At 40.7% G+C, this 7,136-nt stretch overlaps 1 pseudogene; it reads left to right on the forward strand.

Annotated features, from left to right (window-relative positions):
• The first annotated feature begins 4,139 nt into the window (after positions 1-4,139).
• LOC123948898 lies at positions 4,140-5,747 on the forward strand (annotated as a pseudogene).
• The last annotated feature ends 1,389 nt before the right edge of the window (positions 5,748-7,136 follow it).

Genomic DNA, 7,136 nt, shown 5'->3' on the forward strand with positions numbered 1-7,136 from the left:
TAATAGTCAATTGCCTGTGAATGGTATTTGACTGCCACAATGCCTGATATATGGCTGTACCAGATTTTTTTCATTTTGGTTTTCATACTGGACAACCCATGGAATTGGAATTGTTTGCCATGTCACAATCCCCTTTTGAAAAAAAAAACCCATTCTTAATTTCTTAAGAAATTATTAGGCTTTGGGGGCGCCTGGGTGTCTCAGTGGGTTAGGCCTCTGCCTTCAGCTCAGATGTCTCAGGGTCCTGGGATTGAGCCCCGCATCGGGCTCTCTGCTCAGCGGGGGGCCTGCTTCCCTCTCTCTCTCTGCCTGCCTCTCTGCCTACTTGTGATCTCTGTCTGTCAAATAAATAAATAAAATCTTAAAAAAAAAAAGAAATTATTAGGCTTTGGGGCAAAGGATTCTGTTATCTTGGCTATAACACATTTATTGGAGTATCTGTGCCTTAATCAAAGTAAACATCTGAGTGATCCCTAGCCTGAGGTCTGCAAATGGATTTCAGGGACATCTGTGCAAATTTTTTTGAGAGCATCTATAGTTTTATTGAATTTTTGAAGGCAGCATTTCTTAAATGTAGCTAACGTACAACTTAGAATCCTTGTAAGACTATAGAGTACTCAGCAGGCTCTTGGAAATTTCAGAAAAAAAATTCATACAAATACATTATACATTTGGAATATAAAATTGCTCATATTTTGTAGAGCAATACACTATTCTTTATTTTAATCATTATGTCCTTCAGCACAATAGATGATTTAGGACTGCATTCATCAATCTTTTTAAATATTCAATAATCAAGGAGAACTTTAAAATGGTTAACCTACTTTTACTTCATTTGTATGCTATTGTTATGCCTGCTGAATTTACCTTTTTGCTATTACATTATATGAATTGCCTTATGTAAGCGATTCACAAAAGATAAATCTGTATCTCAAAATGACAGTAATTTAAATACTATAAAGAATATTCCAAATGTACATAGTGACAAGGCTCCGCTGCCAATATGGAGTGTGAGGGTTTGTGAGCTTGAGTAATAGAATATAAAGTGTGATAACTTTCTTAAGGATTAGAAAAAGAAAAAAGAGTACAGTGAGAGATTGTCTGAAACCATCTGGCCTAGACCTATCTCACAAAATTTTGAAAGACATGGCATGAACCCTGAGAGGTTTTCATGTAATTTTCAAACAAAGCACCATGACCTCTCCAGTAAAAATCAAAATTTTCCAAAATAAGCATAACATATTGCTTCCAGTATGAAATTGATATATTTTGATATTAAAGACAGAGATGAAACCAGAACAAAACAACAGATCATAAATGAAGTTATACTCCACATACCTTGAAAAAGGATATGTGTTTTTTGTATGGCCAAGAAACCTAAAACAAGCTGCAAATTTAAAGTGAAATGATTTTCCCAACACAGCAGACTAAAGCCACTTCCCATTATATGGGATTATCAGATAACTCCAGGTTTTGAAAAGTAAACTGGAAAAAATACTTCTGCATACCATCCTTGGAACTTGAAGTGTAGATTTGTTTTCATTCACCTCAAGAATCCAACAGGGGTAGAAAAAAGTCACCCTTAGAAATCAACCCCCCCCCCCAGCACCTTTATTAAAGAGACTGTCTTTTTTCCACTGTATATGCTTTCCTGCTTTGTCCAAGGTTATTTGACCATAGAGTTGAGGGTCCATATCTGGGCTCTCTGTTCCACTGGTCTGTGTGTCTGCTTTTGTGCCAGTACCATGCTGTCTTGGTGATCACAGCTTTGTAGTAAAGCTTGAAATCAGGTAATGTGATGCCCCCAGTTTTGTTTTTCTTTTTCAATATTTCCTTAGCAATTCGGGGTCTCTTCTGATTCCATACAAATTTTAGGATTATTTGCTCCAGCTCTTTGAAAAATGCTGGTGGAATTTTGATTGGAATGGCACTGAAAGTATAGATTGCTCTAGGCAGTATAGACATTTTAACAATGTTTATTCTTCTGATCCATGAGCATGGAACAGTCTTTCATCTTTTTGTGTCTTCTTCAGTTTCTTTCATGAGAGTTCAGTAGTTCCTCGAGTACAGATCCTATACCTCTCTGGTAAGGTTTTTCCCAGGTGTCTTATGGTTCTTGGTGCTATAGTAAATGGAATCGATTCTCTAATTTCCCTTTCTGTATTTTCATTGTTAGTGTATAAAAAGCAACTGATTTCTGTATATTGATTTTGTATCCTGCCACATTTCTGAATTGCTGAATGAGTTCTAGTAGTTTGGGGTGTAGTCTTTTGGGTTTTCCATATAAAGTGTGGTGTGGTGCATAAACAATGAATTCTGGAACAATGAAAAGAAATTTAAAAAATAAATGAATAAATAAATGCCCCCCCCAGCCGATGGACGGCTCAGGTATAAGTATTACCCATGCTGCAAGTATATGAAATTGAGAAATAATTAATATAAAACTACTCTGAAAAACTTTCTTCGTTTGGCTAGGATGGAGTAACTAGGATGAGATTTACTTACCCTAGATGAAACTTCTGAAAACAGACACAATATAAGAATCAAAGGTTTTCATGACATTGGGTATTAGGCAGTTAAGAATGTTGATCTTTTTTTTTTTTTTGAAAGATTTTATTTATTTATTTGACAGACAGAGATCACAAGTAGGCAGAGAGGCAGGCAGAGAGAGAGGAGGAAGCAGGCTCCCCACTGGGCAGAGAGCCCGATGCTGGGCTCGATCCCAGGACTCTGAGATCATGACCTAAGCCAAAGGCAGAGGCTTTAACCCACTGAGCCACCCAGGTGCCCCAAGAATGTTGATCTTTAGATATGAGAAAGACATTAAGTGAGCCCTGTGATTGCCCCAGCTTATTGCCTGGACAAGGCTCAGTGCGGGGAGCCTCCTCCTCCCTTAGTTGAGGAGACAGATGTGGAATTGTGGAGAGGCCAAGACAGCTAGAGTTTGCAGGACAGAATAACATAGAGAAGAAAACTGCACAGAGAGAAAACTTCAGAAATCAGCAGAGACTCTCTTTCAGATATGCAGTACAGTACTGATCAGTACATGCCTGTGAGAAAATTACCCAAAATGTGTGGAAGAAATACTCCAAATGAGTAGAGGGAACAGTTATCTAGAGCTCACATGTGACTGGGAATAGTGTTTATGGCCAAGAATTCGAGTGAAAAACTTAGTAACTAATCGGGTATCAGTTGTGGGAAAATTTAACTCTAGATTAAATATTGCTTTGTTCCTATGTAACAAAGTTTAAAAGTTAGACCCAAAAGGATAAAATAGTTTTTAAATAACTATGTTCCAGAACAATGCTCAAAAATATTTATAGGAATACAAAAGTATATAGCACCCAACAAGATAGAAAATACAATGTCTTGCATCTAAGTGCAATTACCAGCCATCCGAAGAAATAGGAAAATGCAATCCTTGATGAGGAGAAAAACCAATCAATGAAAATAAACCCAGAAATGACACAATTGGTAAACTTAGTAAAAAAGACAGTAAAAGATTAATCATGACTATATTTTATGTGTTCTAAAAGCTGGAGGGAAGACTGAGCAAATCAGACTTCAGAAGATAAAAATTGTGATCTCTGAGGTCAAAAATACACTGGATAAGATTACCAGAAGTTTAGATAATAAATCACAAAATGCATGTTAATAAACTTGAAGACATAGCAACAGAAAATATCCATAATGAAATGCAGAGAAAAAAATATTTAAAAAGTGAAAAAGCAGCAATGAACCATGACCCAGATTTAAGCAGCTTAATGTATATTAATTAGAGTCCCCTAAGAATAGGATGGAGATGGGAGACTGAAAAAAATATTTGAAGAAAAAGTAGCTAAAACATATCCAAATTACAAACATGTAGACCTGAAAGTTAAAAGAATCTTAAGTACAAGAAACATGTAGAAAATTATACCAGGTCACATGATAATCAAATTGCTTAAACCAGTGATAGAATTCAGAATCACTGAGCAAATATATACCTATGTTCAGAAGAACAAAGGTATAGATTTCTCACTAATAACAATAGAAGAAAAAAACTGCAATATCTTTAGAGCACTGAAAGAAAAAAAAGATCTGTCAGCCTGCAATTACATATCCATCAAAGCTATTCTTCAGAAAAGAATATTGGGATACCCTCCCTAGAAGCAGCTTCTTGTCTCCTTCTAGAACCTCCGTCAGGTTCAGCCTACTCGCCTCTACTCCAGCCTCCACTTCGGCCTCCACCATGTCCGTCAGGGTGACTCAGAAGTCCTACAAGGTGTCCACCTCCGGACCCCGGGCCTTGAGCAGCCGCTCCTACACCAGAGGGCCTGGCTCCCGCATCAGCTCGTCCGCCTTCTCCCAGGTGGGCGGCAGCTTCCGGGGGGCCTGAACAGCAGCATGAGTGTGGTCGGGGGCTACGGCGGCAGGGCCGGGGGTATGGGGGCCATCACGGCCGTCTCAGTGAACCAGAGCCTGCTGAGCCCCCTTAAGCTGGAAGTGGATCCCAACATCCAAGCTGTGCACACCCAGGAGAAGGAGCAGATCAAGACTCTCAACAACAAATTTGCCTCCTTCATCGACAAGGTGAGGCACCTGGAGCAGCAGAACAAAGTTCTGGAGACCAAGTGGAGCCTCCTACAGCAGCAGAAGACCGCGTGGAGCAACATAGACAACATGTTCGAGAGCTACATCAGCAACCTCCGGCGGCAGCTGGACACCCTGGGCCAGGAGAAGCTGAAGCTGGAGGTGGAGCTCGGCAACATGCAGGGGCTGGTGGAGGACTTCAAGAATAAATATGAGGAGATCAAAGAGCGTGCAGACATGGAGAATGAATTTGTCCTCATCAAGAAGGATGTGCACGAAGCTTACATGAACAAGGTAGAACTCGAGTCCTGCCTGGAAGGGCTGACCGATGAGATCAACTTCTTAAGGCAGCTGTAAGAAGAGGAGATATGTGAGCTGCAGTCCCAGATCTCGGACACGTCTGTGGTCCTATCCATGGACAACAGCCTTCCCTGGACCTGGACAGCATCATCACCGAGTTCAAGGCCCAGTACGAGGAGATCACCAACCGTAGCCGGGCTGAGGCTGAGACCACGTACCAGATCAAGTACGAGGAGCTGCAGACATTGGCTGGGAAGCATGGAGATGACCTCCGTCGCATAAAGATGGAGATTTCTGAGATGAACCGGAGCATCAGCTGACTCCAGGCTGAGATTGAGGCCCTCAAAAACCAGAGGGCTTCCTTGGAGGCTGCCATTGCCGATGCTGAGCAGCGCGGGGAGCTGGCCATTAAGGATGCCAATGGCAAGCTGGCCGAGCTGGAGGCCGCCCTGCAGAGAGCCAAGCAGGACATGGCCCGGCAGCTGTGCAAGTACCAGGAGCTCATGAATGTCAAGTTGGCCCTAGACATTGAGATCGCCACTTACCGCAAGCTGCTGGAGGGCGAGGAGAGCTGCCTGGAGTCTGGGATGCAGAACATGAGTATCCATACTAAGACCACCAGCGGTGGCCTGAGCTCTACCTATGGGGGCCTCCCAAGCCCTGGCCTCAACTACGGCCTGAGCTCCTTCCAGTCCAGCTTTGGCCCCTCTGCGTCCTTCAGCCGAGGCAGCTCCTCCAAGGCTGTGGTGGTGAAGAAGATTGAGACCCGTGATGGGAAGCTGGTGTCCGAGTTGTCTGATGTCCTGGCCAAGTGAACAACCACCGTGGTCCCGCCTAGCCTCCCCGCCCTCGTGGCTGCCATAGAGCCTTTGGAGGAAGGAGCTGTGCAGGGGAGCATCGGGAACAGGAGACTCACCTGAGACTCACTCAGCCCCAATCCTCAGCCTGCCCTTGGGGGGGTCTGCTGCCCTGGGTACCCGCTCTTGTCCATGCCTCCAACTAAAAGCCAATTTGAGTGTCTTGTCCCAAATAAAGCCTCAGCTGGCTCTAACCATCCTAAAAAAAAAAAAAAAAAAAGAATATTGGGATACCAATTTTGACTATTCACAGACTTCATTTGCTGAGTGTCAAAGTAAAACCAAATGGGCAAAATATATTAACAGAGTTTTTCTTGTGCACGTATTGAGAGATTCCCTAGGGAACTTTCTTGTGAATGGAAGTTTGTATCAAAAGGAATTTCTTCACATGACTTCTGGAGAAGTGAGCGTTTGTCTCATTCATTCATTTGAGCATTGAAATTTCAAACCTGTAGTATATCATGGAATTAATTTGGACCAAACTTCAAGGGAACTTAATAATATTTCTAAAACAAGATGTCTCTTTAAGAACCAGCCGGCACCACCATTCAGAATTTATAAATGTGGTAAACTGAAGATAACTCATCAAGCACATAAATTAAAGACAAATCAACTTGTGTTTGAAAAATGACAGAACCCTGCTAAAAGTAGGCAGCACTCTCAAAGCTGTGAGAATCCCCACTGAAAAATTACATTCTCTGTGAAGAGGATGAGAACTGCAACGCTAATCCCATTTCATTCTAGTGAAAACTTCATTGGGCTTCCTTTTCTGTATACCTGTATTAAACTCTTTATTCCAGCAGTGAGGTTTATGAAATTAACAAACTTAAGGAAATGTTAAAAACTTGTTTTATAATATTACTTTTTTCATGCATACATAAGTTGCAATAATTCTTCACAAAGAGACCTGCAGTGTAAGACTTGTTAGAAGTCCTTCAAGAAGATGTAGATATTAGCTGCAAACCTGGATCTGCAAACAGAAAGGGAAAACATCCGAAACAGTAAATACATGGGTAGATATAGGGACTTTTCTTTTCCACTTTAAACACTTTTCTTTAAAAGGTGATTAACTCTTAAATAAAAAGTAAGAATGCATTATAACATACGTAAATAAAATGTATGAAAACAAAAGGTAGAAAGTTGTAAACTCAAACTTTTGTAAAAGAATACTGTAATTTTCTTATATTATAAAAGAAATGATTAAATATCACCTAGAAGTAAACTGTGATAAATTTTTTTATTAAATTTAAAATTTTTTTAGACTTTTAAAATTTGTTATTGGAAAATAAAAATAATTCTTTAAATTAATTATCTTAATTTTCATTTATTAAGAAACTAGGTAGGGGTGCCTGGGTGGCTCAGTTGCTTAAGCAACTGCCTTTGGCTTGGGTCATGATCCTGGGGTCC

The sequence above is a fragment of the Meles meles genome, chromosome 8, assembly GCF_922984935.1.
Source record: "Meles meles chromosome 8, mMelMel3.1 paternal haplotype, whole genome shotgun sequence".
Taxonomy (NCBI): domain Eukaryota; kingdom Metazoa; phylum Chordata; class Mammalia; order Carnivora; family Mustelidae; genus Meles; species Meles meles.